An 18,140-nucleotide genomic window follows, 5' to 3' on the forward strand; every position below is an offset into this window, starting at 1 on the left:
ATTGTATAATTATACTTTTATAAATGCCCTGTAACATGAATTATCTAACACATAGATCATTGTATTTGAACCAAAGCCATTAGCCCTATGGATGATATATGGCAGTTGTAACACATGTTTTGGATTGTAATTGGTTTTATTGAGGGGAGGGACTATGAGAGCTAGTATTTAAGGAACAAAGGAAAAGAAACTAGTTAGATTCTGCCTATGACTAAGTGCTGGGTAAGCATGAAACGCGTTAGGCGCTAGAGGGGTTATTTCCTATGTATTTTAATAACTGATGTAAATAAAGTATATTTTTTTACTTACTAGCATGCTTTGGAGAATTTGTTAAGTATATGGTTATACCTCTGTTTGGTCACTAGAGGTCTCCAGCATGCTTATAATGAATGTTTACTGGCTTCTACCTCCAATTTGACTAAAATATTCACAGGTCTGCCAACTACCCCACAGATTAAGGCCTTCCTTAGCAAAGCCATGTTTCAAGCTTGTAACGCTTAATTGGAGATCAAACAGCCCATCTGACCAGGGCCAGTGGATTAGCTCAATGACCAACCTAGCCTCAGTGGAGAATCTTCTCTCCAAAAAGAAGGGTTTATTATCTAAGTATTACAGAGAGTGGTCCCCTTGGATCAGTAAATTTCCCTGCCCCCACCATTCATCACTCTAGTGACCACCCACCCAATTAAAGTGGGGACACCTTCCTAAAAACCACCTCAGATTTGTGCACTATAGTAGCCTTCTGGTAACTAGCTGTAAAGCCGTTTTTCATATATACACCTGTAGATACAGACTGCTTAAATATGTAAATAAGTTGAAGTGGATGAATCGTCTGTTAACTCATATGCGACTCTTTATTGCCAATTGCATACTGTGCACGCTTGTATATACTATTTTAAAGGGATTGAATAAAGTTGAACTTTTAATTTATTCTTCGGCTCCACCGCTGATTATATTCATCTGGATGCTACCCCCTACGTGAAGCGCTTGTGAAGACTAAAAACAGCATGTCTGTAATAAGTGGCAACAATTCTTCATTGATGTATGTTTCAATACATTTACCTGAAACAAAAAAAAAAATTAATTGTGCACAGCAATGAACAATACATACATACATACATAACATTTCAGGACTGGTGGCAGGACCCCAAATTTGGAGGGACACAGCAACTTAACCCCTGAAATAATACCTAACTCTGAGCAACCAGGGATTGAGGAGCAGCAACTTAAAGGTTCTAACAAATCTTTATCTAAAGGTGGCCATACATGTAGAAATATGCACGTTATGCACGTTCCAACATTGAGGTGGGCCATATCGGGCTGATCCGACCGTGGGCCCTAGGGCCCAACGATCAGATCATAAGGGTTGTAGCACACGGCCAGATTCGGGAAGATTTAGTCGCCTGGTGACTAATCGCCTCTTCTGCGGGGCAACAATCTCCACGAACTGCCTTCCCCCTGCTATAATGTGAAAACGCCAGCGCCAATGCACTTGCGGCATTTCGATTTCTGAAGTCGCTCCAAGTTGCCTCACGAGGAAACTTGGGCCACTTCTGAAATCTAAGTATAGTGAGTGCATTGGCGCTTTCGCATTATAGCAGTCTGAAGGCAGTTCGGGGAGTTTGTTGCCCCGCAGAAGAGGCGATTAGTCGCCAGGAGACTAAATCTCCCTGAATCTGCCCGTCTGCTAGCTCCATAATGCATCCGATACGGGCGGTTGGATCATGGGAGCGCATATACCCACAGATGCGGCCTCAATCCAACAGGATTTTTTAACCTGCCCGATATCGATCGGGGAAGCCCGTCCTATGGCCCCACACACGGGCCAATAAGATGCTTACTTGTTCTGTCAGAAGCAGTATCAATAGAATTATCAAATAATCTGTTGCTCCTTGGCAATTTGCTTTGCCATTTGTCACTTACCTTGCTAAATTCCTTTCACATTGTAGTTCAGCCACATTTGTGTTCTCCTTTGCTTGTCTGTAGTGTTTCAGCTATTCAGCAAAATCTTCTTCTTCTTCCTCATTGTAGTTACCATCACTGTAGTTACTATTACCATCATAATCATTTGCATTTTTCTTATGCTTTGGGGATGTAATATAGCTCCCTGGTCCATGCTGAAATGAAGTAGAGAAATAGCTTTGCAATTGCTGAAAACTCCTAAAACGGTTATTTTAAAGAGCTTAATAATCTAAACTATACATTGAAAAGGTCTCTGTGCTTTTTTATATAATTCATGGCAAACATACCTGTGAATATTGAACATCATAATCTCTGTACATAGTATCTTTGTGTGACCTTTCTCCATGCTCTGTATCAGAATCACCACTGTACTCTGAGCTGTTATCACTTTCAGGAACGTTATGCTGCAAAAAATACGAGGCATTATACCAGTTAAAATAAAATAATAACAGATTGCAGCTAGCTTAAGGTGGATAGTACTGGAACATATAGAAAGACCTTTACAAGGTGGTGATAGAAAAAACTTTAATATGAAGCTAAATGGATAGACAGGCTGAACAGTGTTCAACCACTTGGGATGAACGAAGCCTGGAGCCTTAAATGTTTTCTATGAGTAATAATAAGGTGGTTAAAAGAATGAATAACTTCTGCTGCTTACACTATATATATATATATTCTTTACAGAGAAAAAATTCTGGAGGACCATTGAGATGTGTGGACTCTATTACTGACTTGATTTGGTGAAAAACTATTACTGATACTATTGACTTATAACACTACTGAAAAAAATCACTGGTGTGGGCTTTGGATAGATGGCAACATAGTATCCCTTTGTTTATTATTGTGCTGATGGAGCTGAGGAAACACTTGGGGGCAAATTTACTAAAGGGCGAAGTGGCTAACCTTGCAGATTTACTCTAGTGCTACTTCGCAAAGTTGTGCTATGGCAAAGGCACGTAACTACGCCAATTCACTAACTTGCGGATTTTACTGAACGTTACCTCTAGCACCAGACTTCCCTTCGCCACCTCAGACCAGGCGAAGTGCAATAGAGTATATACGGCTTTCTTCAAAAAAAGTCCCAAAAAACGCTGGCGTCTTACTTTTTTAAGGGTGATAGGCTGAAAAAAATTGTAAATTTTATTGGGGGTACCCTCCTACCCCCCTACAAATCCTAACATATGGCACCTAAACTATACAGTGGGCACATGTATAGGGCAAAATAACAACTCTATTTTATTTTATGAAACTTTCCCAGGCTTGTGTAGTTTAATGTATTTGCTGCTACATATACGTCCATTGTACTTAGACTGCGTTGTATGCAAATTAGGCATCACTAGCGTAACTTCGCTTTGCTTGACGAATTAACGGTAGCACAACTTCGCTACCCTTCGCCTCCCTGAGTGCAACTTCGGATTTTAGTTAATTAGCGGTGTCGCGGAACCAACGCTGGCGCAACTTCAAAGGTAATTAAGTTTGCCCCTTGGGGCTTATGGGTAAAAAAAATTTTAAACGGTCATCGTGTTAACAATGTTTGTAACTTGCACCAGAGGAAGGACCTTTGAGGTTCGAAACATGTAGTGCTGTAATAAAAACGTAATTTCTTCACACTGGAAGGCTCTCCAGTTCCCTTCATCTTTCATGATACTGCTGTGGAGATGGCTACTCTACTGTTGAAGAACTTGGGTCATTTGGAGGATCGGTTGGGAAATAATTGATTATACATTTAAAATAAAAAAAATCAACCCGGTACTCAAAATCTCCATAAGCACTCTGTGTGCAAATTTATGTGAACATGCAGAACATATACAGAAAAAGGGCATTCCTCCTCTTTCTGAAAACAAATTAATTAACAAGCTGAAAAACATTGAGTTGTAGTGAACAAATCAAAGGGAAAATGCATCTTACCCTGTGTTTCTCTTGTCTGTGATGTTTTCCTTTCTTTTTTGGCCTTTCTTTTCTCTTTGTGGACTTCCCGTTGGTCTTCTATTTCCTTATTTCTCGAGGCTTCTCTTCTACACCTAAATCTTGTACTTCACCCTCTTCCAATTCCCCGTCTTCTCTGTAAGATAAACATATAATTCATAACAAGAATTAACATCTACTCAAGTGACTATTGGTGTGGGCATATTTTCTGGTGTAACCTTGATTTAAAGCAATTCTACTGTGTGTAAGTATTATTGATAGAACAGGCAGATACAAAGATACAGGGTGGCCTACTGAGTTTTTTATAGCACCCAGTCTGGACAAAAGTCACTATGATTTAAAGCAGTATTTAAGGGGTTCAACTAGGGAAACTGCCTACAACTCTACCCACAGAATAAATAGAGCAAAGACTAGCATTTCTAGACTGCCAGGATGATAACTATTTATACCTATGCTCTAAAAATATTGCCCTTCAGCTGCTGTTAAATTACAACTCACAGCACCCACCTACAGTCTTTGAAGTGCTAAGAGCTGCCATTCTACAAATTATGAAAGACCACAGATTTGATAATTTTACTATATATAACGGGGGCACTGGTGGACTGGATTATCCGCCCAGAGAGATTGGTATCTCTGAGAATTTATGCCAGGTAGGTTATCCAACTAACAGATCAGTATAAAGTGGCCATTAATATGAACAATTCTTATTTAAGAGATTTGGAGCTCAGATTTGCCTGAGCAAACAATACATGTGCCACTAGCCTAACATAAATAATGAGCTCAGTATAAGCAAACAACTCCCTTCTCACAGCTGCAAATCAGACTCTGAGATAAGGAGATGCTCATTATACAGAGGACTTATCTGAGGCCTGGGTCATTTATTGGATGTGGGCTTAAAGGAACAGTAACCGCAAACAAATGAACTGTTTTAATGATTAAAATATAATATACAGTTGCTCTTTACTGGTACAACTGGTGTATTTGCTTCAGAAATTCTGCTATAGTTACATAAACAAGCTGCTGTGTAGCCATGGGGGCAGCCACGGAGAGCTGAAAAAGGAGAAAAGACAGAGGATACACAGTAGATAACAGATAAGCTCTGTAGTATACAATGGGATTCTTCACAATTTATCTGTTACCTACTATGTATCATGTGCTTGAAAAGCTGCCCCCATGGCTACACAGCAGCTTGTTTATACAAACTATATTAGGGTTTCTGAAGCAAATACACCAGTCTTACCAGAGCAGAGCAACAGTACATTTTGCTGTCGTTTCTTTATAATACTTTAATTTTTAGATGTTACTGTTCCTTTAAATGAAATTAACAATAAAAAGGTGGCCACACCTTGTATGGTATCCATCCTTTTATACAGTCAGCCAATTGGTTATATACCAAAGAGTATCAGCCAATGTATCGCTACCTTTAGTACAAAACATAGAAATTTCATTGAATTTGTGCTGAACAAGAGAGTATATTACCCCTTTAAGTCTGCACTCAGTAGCACAATGGAAAGGCTCCTACAATGAATGATACGTGGGAAGTGTTATTTTGTTCTATTTCTGAAAAACTTGTCGTCATGTTTTTTCACTCATTATCTAGATTAAATGTAATTTATCTAGTATGATCACAAATACCAGAAACTTAAAGATCTCAACCATTGGGTTTACAGTCAAACGCTTGTCAGCTCAGGTAAAGGCAGTTTTTGGCCTGAAAATTTGACCATTTTTGAGCCAAACACCAGCTAAATAATTAAATAAATAAATGTAATATAAAATTAGTTAAATTATCTATTTAAGTGGATTTAGGTGTTTGTGCAGCAGCAAAAAAAACCTGCTATGCCTAAGGTTAAGGTTATAATTTGCGCTTTCTCTGCTGACTCGTTAATGCCAATAACATCAAATATGGCTCTGCGTCTGTAGGGAGTGTCACTGATGGGATTCTCCTATCGCTGCACATAGGGTGGATTTTGGCAGGAAAAGTGTTCATTTGTGCAGTTATGCCACTGTCCACTGACACAGTTAGGCACTTGGTGTTCTCTGCCAGAGAAGTCCGACATTGACTACTTTATGAATTTAAGACTTATGGGACTTGTAGACTTTAGTTGCCATTTTTTCTCAGAGTGAATAAAGAGACATGATGCCAGGAATTCATTTAAACCACTTCTCATCGTAGGTAATAGGACACAACTGGGGTTATATTCATACCTCCCAACTGTCCTGTTTTTAGAGGTCCCTCTTTTGACAGCTCAACCTGCAGTCCCTCATTTGTACTGGAAAGTCCCGTTTTTGTCTGCACTGAACAGTCAGAAAAAGAAACAAAGTTTCTAACTTAATTGGCTTTTGGCAGAGAGCCCAGAACAGCCACAACAGAAGATACATTTGTAACAATTCAAATGTATCTAGATAAGCAAATAAGTAATTGTAACAAGATAAGATAACAGGTCCCTTGGGAAAAGTTAGACTCACAGCTTAGGGTAAGGCCAGACGAGGAGATTCGGGGAGGTTTTGTCGCCTGGCGACGAATCTCCTCGTCTGGCCTTACCCTTAAAGTGCAATTCACCTTCATTAGCAAAACTGTAATAACTAGAAAAAAAACACAGTATGTTCAAACTTTTACAACCTGCGAAATTTTGTAAAATGAACATGGTAATTAGGGGGGGGTGATGTCAAAAATGGGTGTGGCAAAAAAAAATTTCGCCAGGCTACACGCGGCAACTTTTTTTGTCTCTCTTTTTATTTCCAAAATGTTGGGAGGTATGTATATAATTAATGGCACTAAGTTTGCCCAGGGGCAGTTACCCATAGCAACCAATAAGCAGGTAGAATTTATTAGTCACCTGTTTAAATGCAAGAATTTTATTGGTTGCCATGGGTTACTGCTCCTGGGCAAACAGTGCCATTTATTATATAACCCCTTAGTGGCTTATATTACATATGAGGGATATGATTATAATGTAGCTACAGTTCCACCCGCACTACAATCGCTATTATCTAAAATGGGAAGCTATATGAGACAATTCCTACGTGGATTTTCAAAAGTATTTTTTTTTTTTTACAATTACACAATTCCATTGATTTGATTAGTGATAACATGGAACAATAGATGGTGAAGATACAATGCTAAACAGCCTCTGGTAAGATTTGCAAACACCTACAGATGCATTCAGATATGTTATTAACTTGATTTTCATACTGAATCAATGATTTTTGTGACCTTTTAAACACTGGTGGGTAAGTAAGGGAAGTGGCAAAGCTACACTTCAATAAAGGGTTAAACTATTTGATTACACTTTACAAGTACATTAGAGGACATTATAGACAAATGGCAGGGGACCTTTTTACCCATAAAGTGTATCACCGTACCAGAGGCCACCCCTTTAGACTAGAAGAAAAGAACTTTCATTTGAAGCAACGTAGGTGGTTATTCACAGTCAGGACAGTGAGGTTGTGGAATGCACTGCCGGGTGATGTTGTGATGGCTGATTCAGTTAATGCCTTTAAGAATGGCTTGGATGATTTTTTGGACAGACATAATATCCAAGGCTATTGTGATACTAAACTCTATAGTTAGTATAGGTATGGGTATATAGAATTTTAATTAAAAGTAGGGAGGGGTGTGTGTATGGATGCTGGGTTTTCATTTGGAGGGGTTGAACTTGATGGACTTTGTCTTTTTTCAACCCAATTTAACTATGTAACTATGTAACTATTTGCATCTATTAATCACAGGGAGGAGTATGGGAGAGACTCGTATCACTACTTGCCACCAAAATGAATGTGAGCAGCTCTGCAGCTCTGTGCTGTCCCACAAACACACATGCATTTTCTTATAGATAAACACGAGTGCTTGCAGTGTACAAATTCCCCACTACTTAGAAACAGTCAAAAGCCCCCCTAACATTTCTCCCCTACAAGTCGTTTTGTTTTACACTGAGGCGCACACACTGCACCAAAAAGAAAAGGCTGCATCCCCCACACAACTTGCAACAATTTCCAAGACATGAAAAATAAAGAGAGAGAGAACATTACTGGACCTTTCATCCCCTGCATGCTCACAGTCTGTCATGTTTTTGTCAAGGGCTGGGGGTCTGGAGAAGAAGCTTTCAAAAGCCATGTCTGATGGATAATGACAGGCCCTTGTTTCGTACTTGCTTCTTGTGCAGCCTATATAATGATACTGGAGTCAAGCTATCAGACTGTTTCTGAACAGCAGTCAAGCTATCAGACCATTTATTTCAATGCAAAGCAGTCAAGCTATCAGACTGTGCTTTTAGCAACAGCAAATCACATTTTCCATGCATTCCACCACTACTGCCACGAAGTACAACACCACCTTACTCAGTCCACTTAGTTTCGTGAAATTTCACTGTCGAAATTTACCGCAATGCTTCGCCAAATATTGCAAATCGCACTAATTTCTAATCCTCAAATTCAAAGTTCTGTTATCCATAGCAACAGCAAATCACATTTTCTGTGCATTCCGCCACTAGTGCCACGAAGTACAACACCACCTTACTCAATTCACTTAGTTTGGTGAAATTTCACTGTCGAAATTTATCGCAGCGCTTCGCCAAATATTGCAATTCACACTAAATTCTAGTCCTCATGTGCCAATTTCTGTTACCAATAGCAACAGCAAATCAAATTTTCCGTGCATTCCACCACTACTGCCACGAAGTACAACACCACCTTACTCAGTCCACTTAGTTTCGTGAAATTTCACTGTCGAAATTTACCGCAATGCTTCGCCAAATATTGCAAATCGCACTAATTTCTAATCCTCAAATTCAAAGTTCTGTTATCCATAGCAACAGCAAATCACATTTTCTGTGCATTCCGCCACTAGTGCCACGAAGTACAACACCACCTTACTCAATTCACTTAGTTTGGTGAAATTTCACTGTCGAAATTTATCGCAGCGCTTCGCCAAATATTGCAATTCACACTAAATTCTACTCCTCATGTGCCAATTTCTGTTACCCATAGCAACAGCAAATCACATTTTCCGTGCATTCCACCACTAGTGCCACGAAGTACAACACCAGCTTACTCAGTCGACTTAGTTTGGAGAAATTTCTCTGTCGAAATTTACCGCTTCGCCAAATATTGCAAATCGCACTAATTTCTAATTCTCAAATGCAAAGTTCTGTTACCCATAGCAACAGCAAATCACATTTTCCGTGCATTCCGTCACTAGTGCCACGAAGTACAACACCACCTTACTCAGTCCACTTAGTTTCGTGAAATTTCACTGTTGAAATTTACCGCAACGCTTCACCAAATATTGCAAGTCGCACTAATTTCTAGTCCTGATATGCAAAGTTCTGTTACCCGTAGCAACAGCAAAACATATTTCCAGTGCATTCCACCACTAGTGCCATGAAGTACAACACAAACTTACTCACTATATTAAAATACTAAAAATATTAACATGGCTTGTTAACAGTGAAAATATTATTTTCTGATGAAGATTTAATGACATATACATTTATCTGTAACAGGTATATGCTTTGAAATCGATTTAACACAATTGATGATTATTAACCTTATATATGGTTTGCCTGTGGAATAAAGCACAATTCAAGAAATTTCCTCATGAAATTTGAGCAAAATGCTTGTATTTTATTTGTACTGTGGTATTATAATGTTAGTATTTTTTTTTTTAATTATAGGTTTTTTTGCGTATATTTTTTCTTAAATAACGTTCGGAAAATCCTTTTCTTGTATGCCCAAACTGTCAGTGCAGACATCAGTGTTTTGTCTTTATTCACATCTAGAGGCAGGACAGAAAATTGATTTCTCCATGTCTCTCCCTCTGGTTATATCAGCTGGTTCCACCTTCTCCTCTCAGTTCTATTGGGAAGCTGGAAGGCCAAGAGACAATATGTAGAGTATATAGCGAGAAGAGGTCCCAATGCCCATACTAAAATCAGCCTGGGTGGGACTAACTGCACTGACAACTAAAAAATGATTTTCCAGGGAGTCCAAAATCCGCTTTTCTCTAAAGGCCCTCCTGTCAGTGCAGACGCCAGGGGACGTACAAAAGCTCTCCCTCTGTAAGGGTGGGTATACCTGAACGGTGCGAAGCGTAATTTACATAATTATGCTACGGCAGCCTGTAAAACTTTTCGCCAAACATGGCAGACTGTGAAGCAAAAACATTTAACTTGTAAAACTTAATGAAAGTATTTGGTGAGGCCCAGTTTGCTGCTCTGTAGATTTGCTCTGCTGTTGCCATGTTTTGCAGCACCCAGGAAGTACTTTGTGCTCTAGTGGAATGAGCCTTCACTAAGAATGGTCTGGACCTTTTTTTTTATGGTCGTAGGCCATATTAATGGTCTCTACCAACCAACATGCAATAGTTCTCTTAGAAATAACTCTACCCTTGTGTGTAAAGGAGTAGGAGAAAAAAAGATTGTCAGAGCGGCGGTAGGCCACTTATCGCTTTAGGTAAAAAGCTCTAACTACATCCAATTTGTGTATTAGTTTTTCTTTTGCATTTGTCGGTGTTGGGCAAAATGATGGTAAAATAATGTCTTGGTTCATATGAAGTTCTGACACCACTTTAGGGAGGAACCCAGAAATGGTTCTGAGTACAGCCTTTTCCTGGTGGATGGTGAGCCATGGTTGCTTAAAGGAGAGGGTGGCAATCTCTAACACTCATTTGCTTGTTATAGCTATGAGGAAAGTTACCTTGAGAGATTGCCATTTGAGGTTGCATGTCGGGAGTGGATCAAATGGGGGCTGTTGCAAGGCAGCTAACACTAGTGGCAAGTCCCAGGTTGGTAATGGTTCTCTCTCAGGGGTGGTCTCTTACAGGCCAACCCCTTGAAGAATTGTTGGATTGCAGTGTCGTCTGCCCAGTGAGTGTGAGAGTCGAAAGGCGGAGACCTGGGTCTTCCGCATGTGTAGACTAAGTCATTTTTGGAAACCTTCAGTGAGAAATTTTATTACAGAATGGTTGGATGCAGTCTGCAAATGTATGTGGTTTAGGTCACACCAGGTAAGAAAGGTGCGCCACTCTGTAGTATGCTTTACCCATGGGCGACTTACGTGCCTGAAGTAATATATCTGTTGCGTTCTGCGAAAAACCTGTGTTGGGTCCACCAGCTGGCCTCGAGAGCCAGGCTGTCAAATGGAGCATGGGTAGATTTGGATGATTGAGGGGGCCCTGAGAAGGTTGGGTCTCTGAGGTAGTCACCAGGGTCTTGCTACTGATAACTGAATGAAGTCTGTTTACGATACTCTGTTGGGCCAGTCTGGTGCTATTAGGATCGTGCTGGTGCTGCTGAATTTCATCTTTCTGATTATTCTGGGTAGTTTGGGGAGTGGAGGGAATACATATACCATCTTTAAGTTCCAAGACGGGACAAGCATATCTAAGAACACTGCCTTGAGGTCCTTCATCTTTGCGCAATAGCGTGGGACCTTGCAATTGAGTTTGGACGCTAGCATTTCCACCTCTGGCATTCCCCACTTGCGCCTTACTTGTAGGAACACTTTGTTGTTTAACGACCATTCTTCTTAGTCAATCTGCTTAAGTTGTCCGCTTGCCAGTTCTGTACTCCAGCGATGGATATTGCAGATATTGCCGGTACCATCTGCTCCACCCACCTGAGGATTCGGGACAGTTCCTTCATGGCCAATTTACTATGTGTCCCTCCCTGCTTGTTGATATATGCCACGGCTGTGGTATTGTCCGATTGCACTCTGATTTTATGTGTTCTCAACAACGTGGACCATCCCTCCAGCGCCAGGGCGATTGCCCTGAGTTCTTAGATATTAATGGGTAATATGTAGGGATGCACCGAATCCACTATTTTGGATTCGGCCAAACCTCCGAATCCTTCGCAAAATATTCGGCCGAATACCAAACCGAATCCTAATTTGCATATGCAAATTAGGGGTGGGAAGGGGAACATTTTTTTACTTTGTTCTGTGACAAAAAGTCACGCGATTTCCCTCCCCGCCCCTAATTATGTAAATACGGATTTGGTTCAGCTGCGCAGAAGGATTCGGTTGAATCCGAATCCTGCTGAAAAAGGCCGAATCGCAAACCGAATCCTGGATTTGGTGCATCCCAAGTAATATGCTCTCCTCTGGGGACCATAGTCCCTGTAGTGTGTGGTTTACTGCGATTACTGTCTGGACTAATTGCATTTTGAATTATTGGTTGGCTGCTATTGGGTTGAGCGGTTTCAGGTTGAGTACTGGCCTGAATCTTCCCTCTTTTTTCGCACCAGGAAGAGGTTTAAGTAAAAACCGTTTAAGCTTTGAGTGTCTGGGACTTTTTTTATGGGATCTACTCTCGACACCTGGCCCCCATCAGGAGATCTACCTTGATGGTTTAATAAGGCCCCGGACACATATGCGGTTTTTGGCGGGGGTGGGATGAAACGTCAGTGGCTCTCAGCAAAGTCCCGGATGCATTTGCAGGCAAAGCTACTGTGACATACCCATGACCACCACATTGAAAAAGGAAGCAAAATAACAAACACTACTGTTTTTCCAGTTTCCTAAAAGGCACTGCCAGGAAGCTTTGGTGAAAGTCCTCCAGAGCTGGCAAAGTCGTCATGGCGACTGAACTTTCCATACCCGGATATTTGTGTGTGCATTGCTGGCGAGTCCACCGAGGAGCCGTGGGGAGAGAGCAGTCCAGGCTTGTAACAGCGACAGAGGCAGTTGTTATGCGGCGGTCAGTCCAATCACAAGGACATGTCGCGGTCTACCAGGAACATTAATGGGATCTACTGGTAGACCGTGATTGACATCCTGGGCACCGCTGGTGTAGGGGGTGAAGTTGCTAGTAATTTATTAGCTTGGAGGTAGTGTCTCATTCGTAGGTATGTACTGTATATAGTTGGTTGTTGGGGAGCCCATAATTGCTTTGGATTGTTGTGAAGGTTTTAATGCCTTCTTGGTTGTATAGGTCCCCCATTGTTTGTAATCCTGTTTGTAGTCCACGTGGTCAGGGTTAAGTCCTGTATAGCCCCTTCTAATGTTATTAATGGGGCTAAGACCTCTGGGAACTGGACCAGAGTTGCTGTTGATTTTGTGGTTTGCGATACTTGTAGTGTTGCTTTCATTGGTAGTGGCAGTGGGTCCTTGCTTGACTGTGGTCTTTTGTCTTGTGACCATAAATGTGTTGTTATGGCTTGTTTAGTTTGATTTTTGTAAATCCAGTGTTCTTGCTCCACCTAGCTTTTTGTGTTTGGGAGAAGTTGCCAGTCTGCTAGTTGGCTCAACAGTGTTGCTCTGTAGTAGTTTTGTAGGTTTGGGCACGCCAGGCCCACTTTTTTCTTGTTTGTATACATAATGTCTTTAGCGATCCTTGGCTTAATTGGGCCCCAGATGAATGACATGAGGAGTCTCAGCAGTGGTTGGAAGAAGGCATTTCCTAATGGTATTGGGAGTGCTTGGAGCTTATATAATATCTTGGGGAGCATCAGCATTTTTATTGCATTTATCCTTTCTAGCCAGGACACAAAGGTAGTTTTCCAGGCTTGCAGTTCATTCATCCCCAACCTTTTTCAACATTTCATTCAAATGTAAGAAGGGTTGGGGAGCAACATAAGCATGAAAATAGTTCCCGAAGATGCCAATGAAGGGCTGTGAACTATGTGAACTGGCAGTTTACAGAAAGCTCTATTTGGCAAAACTACAGTTTTTTATGCAACCAAAAGTTTCCTCCAAGCCTGGAATTAAAAAATAAGCACCTGCTTTGAAGCCACTAGGAGCAACATCCAAGGGGTTGGGGAGCAACATATTGCTCACAAGCTACTGGTTGGGGATCACTGGTATAGAGCATTGGGGTTAGCTGTGATGTTGATTCCTAGATACTTAATCAGGCATGTTTCAGGGGCTGCTGCCACCTGAGACAGCAGCCCCGATGCCGCCCCCTCCCCACTCGGTGCTTCTAACTTCTATTGTTGGAGCGGGTGGAGGAGGGGGCGCATAGCTATTGCAGAGAGCGCTATTGCGCTTGCTGCACTAGAAGAGCTGAATTTCCGTTTTAAAAAATGGAAATTCGGCTCTTAAAGTTACCAGAGGTGGCTTTTTGCTGCCCCTGGTAACTGGCCGCTCTGTGCCGCCTGAGGCAAAATTCTCACCTTGCCTCATGGCTGGAGTGGCCCTGTACTTAATAGAGGTATCTTGCCAGTCCATGTTGTAGTCTCCTTTCAATCTCTGCAGTTCTGTATGCGCCATGTGGACGGGGAGTGCCTGGGTTTTGGACATAATGAGCTTATAGTGGGATAGTCTTTTGAAGTTGAATAGTATGTAGTGCCGTACATGGGTTTGTAAGGATTAGGGCCACATCATCGGAAAATAGCTGAATGTTGTATTCAGTAGGTCCAATTTTGAGGCCTTGTATATGTTGGGCTTGCCGTGTTTGTTGGCCTAGGGGATCAATGCTTAGGATGTAGATGAGGGTGGATAGGGGGCAGCCTTGTCTAGTCCCATTTGTTAAGGAGAAGTTATCAGACATGAACCCTTGGATGTTAACTTGCGCTGTTGGGATGGAGTAGAGTGCCATGATAGCCATCACCAAGGGAGCAGGTATAGCAAATTTGTGTAGTACATGTGTACTGTATAGCCAGTTCACCCTATCGTACGCCTTTTCGGCATCGTGTGCTAACAGTATGGAGGGTGTTTTACTTCTAAGCAGGTGTTGGGTCAGTGTGAGTAATCGTCTAGTGTTATCATATAGCTGCCGTCTTTACGTAGCCAAACTGATTTTATTAGGCCTGGTAGTAGGGGTTGAAGTCTTTGTGCTAAGATGGTAGCATATATTTTCAGATCTTCGTTGAGGAGGGGGATTGGCCTGTAATTAGCATACTGTGTTGTATCTTTCCCTGGCTTTGGTATTGCTGATATGTGGGAGAGTAGCATTTCTTTGAGGAATGTGCCTAGTTGGAATGCCTGGTTTGGCATTCTGGTGAGGTTTGGGACAAATTGGGAATATCTGTTAGTAAACCCATTGGGTCCCGGTGCTTTGTTCATGGGTAGGCCTTTGATGATAAGATAGTTCTGGAGCTACAGATTCTACCAGTTTTGTTGCTATTCATGATGGTCTTCCTGTTGTCCTGGGAAATCCGCCACCTGTAATGGGTGTGAAGGGGCCTGTCCTGGCTCCCGATTCTGGAAATGTTCCTGTCCTGGCTCTCGACACTAGCAATGTTCCTGTCTTGGCTCCTGACCCTGGCTACTCCTCCATTCTGGCTCCTGACCCTGGTGACTCTTCCGATCTGGCTCCTGACCCTGGCGACACCTCCCATCTTGCTCCTGACCCTGGCGACTCCTCTGGTCTGGCTCCTGACCCTGGTGACTCCTCTGATCTGGCTCCTGACCCTGGTGACTCCTCCGATCTGGCTTCTGTCATGCTGAGCCACAGGTGAGTGGCTGGCATGTTGGAGCCTATTTGCTGTGTTACGTGTGTAATATAAAACTGGTACTTAAAAGGCAGCTGACATGTTGTAAGCATGGAGATTTATTAAAGAAAGAGTACAGCAGCAAGGAATGTAGGCTCAAGTAATAAGTCCTTTACCAGGCCAAAGGCCGAAGGCAGGCGGCTGACAAGGAGAGTCCGATGGGCAGGCCGAGGTCAATACTAGGAGATCCAATTAAGGAATGGTAAAAGGAGTAGAGGAACCACAGGCATGGCGCAGGAACAGGGAACCAGGAGGGACTCAGTAACTATGGCAAGAATCAGGAAACTCCAGCAGGAATCAGGAATAAAGGAACACAGGAACAGACCACCGCTAGAACTGGCGAAAGGGCTTCAATAATCAAGCAACCAGGGGTTGCTTCCAATGGGCTTATAAAGTCCCTTAATTGAATAATTGGTAACACATGATGAAAATGAGTTGGGCGGAGGGAGAGACCAGCAGGCAGAGAGAGACCCATGACCAACAGGATAGTTAACCCACATCCACACTGAAAACCCCCAGTGACTGAGTAGGTTAATGCAGATACGGTTCATCAATCAGACCAGGGTTTGAGAACAGGTAAGTCCTGAAAGATGGTGGCTAGGATTTCCGTTTGTAGGATTAAAGCTGTTGCTTCCTGTCGGATAGCAGGGAGTTGCAATGTATCTAGGAATGACCGAATATCTCTGGTAAAGGGTAGTGCTAGGTCTTTCAGGTTGTATAGGTGAGAATAAAATTGGGCAAAGGTATTAACTATTTTAATTTCCTGATTTGTTGCTTTGTTGCTTGTATTTTGGCTATATTATTTTGGGCGGCCTGCCTGATCAGTTGCTTCTTTAGGGCTGCATGTGCTGTATTGTCCATAGCTTAGGTATGGCTTTGAAATTTGAGTAGCTGGTTCTGACATCTCTGGAGGACTAGGATGTTGAATTCCTCTTTAAGTTTAGATAATTGTGTTGCGTGGTGGGAGAAGGAGAACTGTAGGTTTCTTGTTCTAGTTCATTGATGTGGAGTCCCTGCGCGTTATAGGCCACCATCTTAATCGCCTTCTTCTTCAGTGGCGGCAAGCTCCTATCCTCGGAAAGGACCTGACATCACGATCATGTGATCCTATCATGTGATCGCTCCACTGCTGATTGCCTATTAGTGAGCGGCAAATTCAAACATGGTAAAGCGATCATTGTAGCTCTGAATTTCTGTAGGGTGAGGGGGATCACTGTGCCTCTGAATTTTTGTAGGGTGAGGGGGATCAGTGTGCCTCTGAACTTCTGTGGGGTGAGGGATGGGATCACTGTGTCTATGAATTTCTGTGGGGTGAAGAGGAGTCACTGTGCCTCTAAATTTCTGTGGGGTGAGGGAGGGGATCACTGCGCCTATGAATTTCTGTACATCATCGGTGTTCAGTAACCAAGTCTCGGCAGAATAAGTGCACAAAGCATTATTTTACCACTTTGACACCTTTTCGGCACTTGACACACGCTTTGGCAGGAAGGTTTTACAAGCCGCAGTGATCTCTTGCACTAGAACCTCTTGCCCACCCTACGTTGGGGACAGCTTTGGTATTCCCCACTGTTTCCTGTGTCACTGAAACAGACAATGGAGAAAAGGAGATTTTGTGGACTTACTGTTAAATCTTTTTCTCTTCAGTCGCTTGGGGGACACAGGTCTTCCCTCCCTGGTTGGAGGCCCACAGTTTTCATTAGACATGGTTTGGCATTAGCCAACATGTTTGTTCATTAATTTTTACTTGGGTCACGTTTTTCGACTTTCTTTGGTACAAACTGATTAGGGCTCCGCCCACTGGAGGGGTATAGCCAGTGGAGGAGGAGCTACTTATTCTTTTGGTTGTGTCCTGCCTCCTAGTGATACGAGCTATACCCCACTGTTTCCTGTGGCCCCCAAGCGACTGAAGAAAAAGAGATTTAATGGTGAGTCCACAAAATCTCCTTATTTGGTATTTGCGCATTCAGGAGACACAGAACTTTACAAATCTACTGCGTTCTTATTTTTCTGATATATGTGATTGTACTATGTGAAACATGATTTTTCATTTTATTAGACACTTAGAAGCCTATATCGTGGAATTAAACCAAAATTCTAGCATATTTTGAAAGCTCAGGTTGTCCTAAAAAAAAACCAATGTATTGTTTCCCTGCGTAAACCAAAAGACCCCCACAGGAAAGGCCCTTAAAGTGAAAGAGTACAAATTGTCTAAAAACTGCTTGGCAGTAGATGTTTGCATTTAGGACAAATCGTCTGGCAGAGTTAAAAACTACAAGTCTGTTGGGACAAAATGAATATAAACACTATAATAAATGTTATAAAACAGCAATCCAGAAGGCAAAGAAAGGAAATGAAGAGAGCATTGCGGCTAAGGCTAAGACTAACCCCAAAAAGTTTTTTAAGTATATTAATAGTAAAAAGATGCAGGTTATTTGAAGGCTTGTTAAAGGATCATGTTCAAAATGTCCTAGTGAATGGCATTATAAGCAGCAATCAATATGACTTTATGAAGGAAAGGTCATGTAAGACAAATTTAATTGCTTTTTATGATGAGGTAAGTAAGATGCGGGACAGTGGGGGGCAGTAGATGTCAACGATTTGGATTTTGCCAAAGCATTTGATAACGTGGCCCACAAACTATCTGTTGGGCTTAATGAAGTCGTTTCCACATGGATAGGAAACTGGCTACAGGATAGGGTACAGAGGGTGGTTGTTAATGGTACATTCTCTACTTGGAGTAAGGTTCTTAGTGGGGTCCATCAGGGCTCGGTATTGGGTCCACTTTTATTTAACTTGTTCATTAATGACTTAGGGGAGGATATT

The 18,140-nt window shown here is 41.9% G+C and overlaps 1 long non-coding RNA gene across 1 annotated transcript; it reads right to left on the reverse strand.

Annotated features, from left to right (window-relative positions):
- Window positions 1–835: 835 nt before the first annotated feature.
- LOC121400640 lies at window positions 836–6,155 on the reverse strand. The gene is made up of 5 exons (XR_005965872.1): window positions 6,094–6,155; window positions 3,871–4,024; window positions 2,250–2,366; window positions 1,924–2,117; window positions 836–1,062 (listed from the first exon to the last, which is right to left on the reverse strand). It is a non-coding gene; the product is annotated as an uncharacterized LOC121400640 (long non-coding RNA).
- Window positions 6,156–18,140: the final 11,985 nt, after the last annotated feature.

This window comes from Xenopus laevis, chromosome 2S (assembly GCF_017654675.1).
Source record: "Xenopus laevis strain J_2021 chromosome 2S, Xenopus_laevis_v10.1, whole genome shotgun sequence".
Classification (NCBI taxonomy): Eukaryota; Metazoa; Chordata; class Amphibia; order Anura; family Pipidae; genus Xenopus; species Xenopus laevis.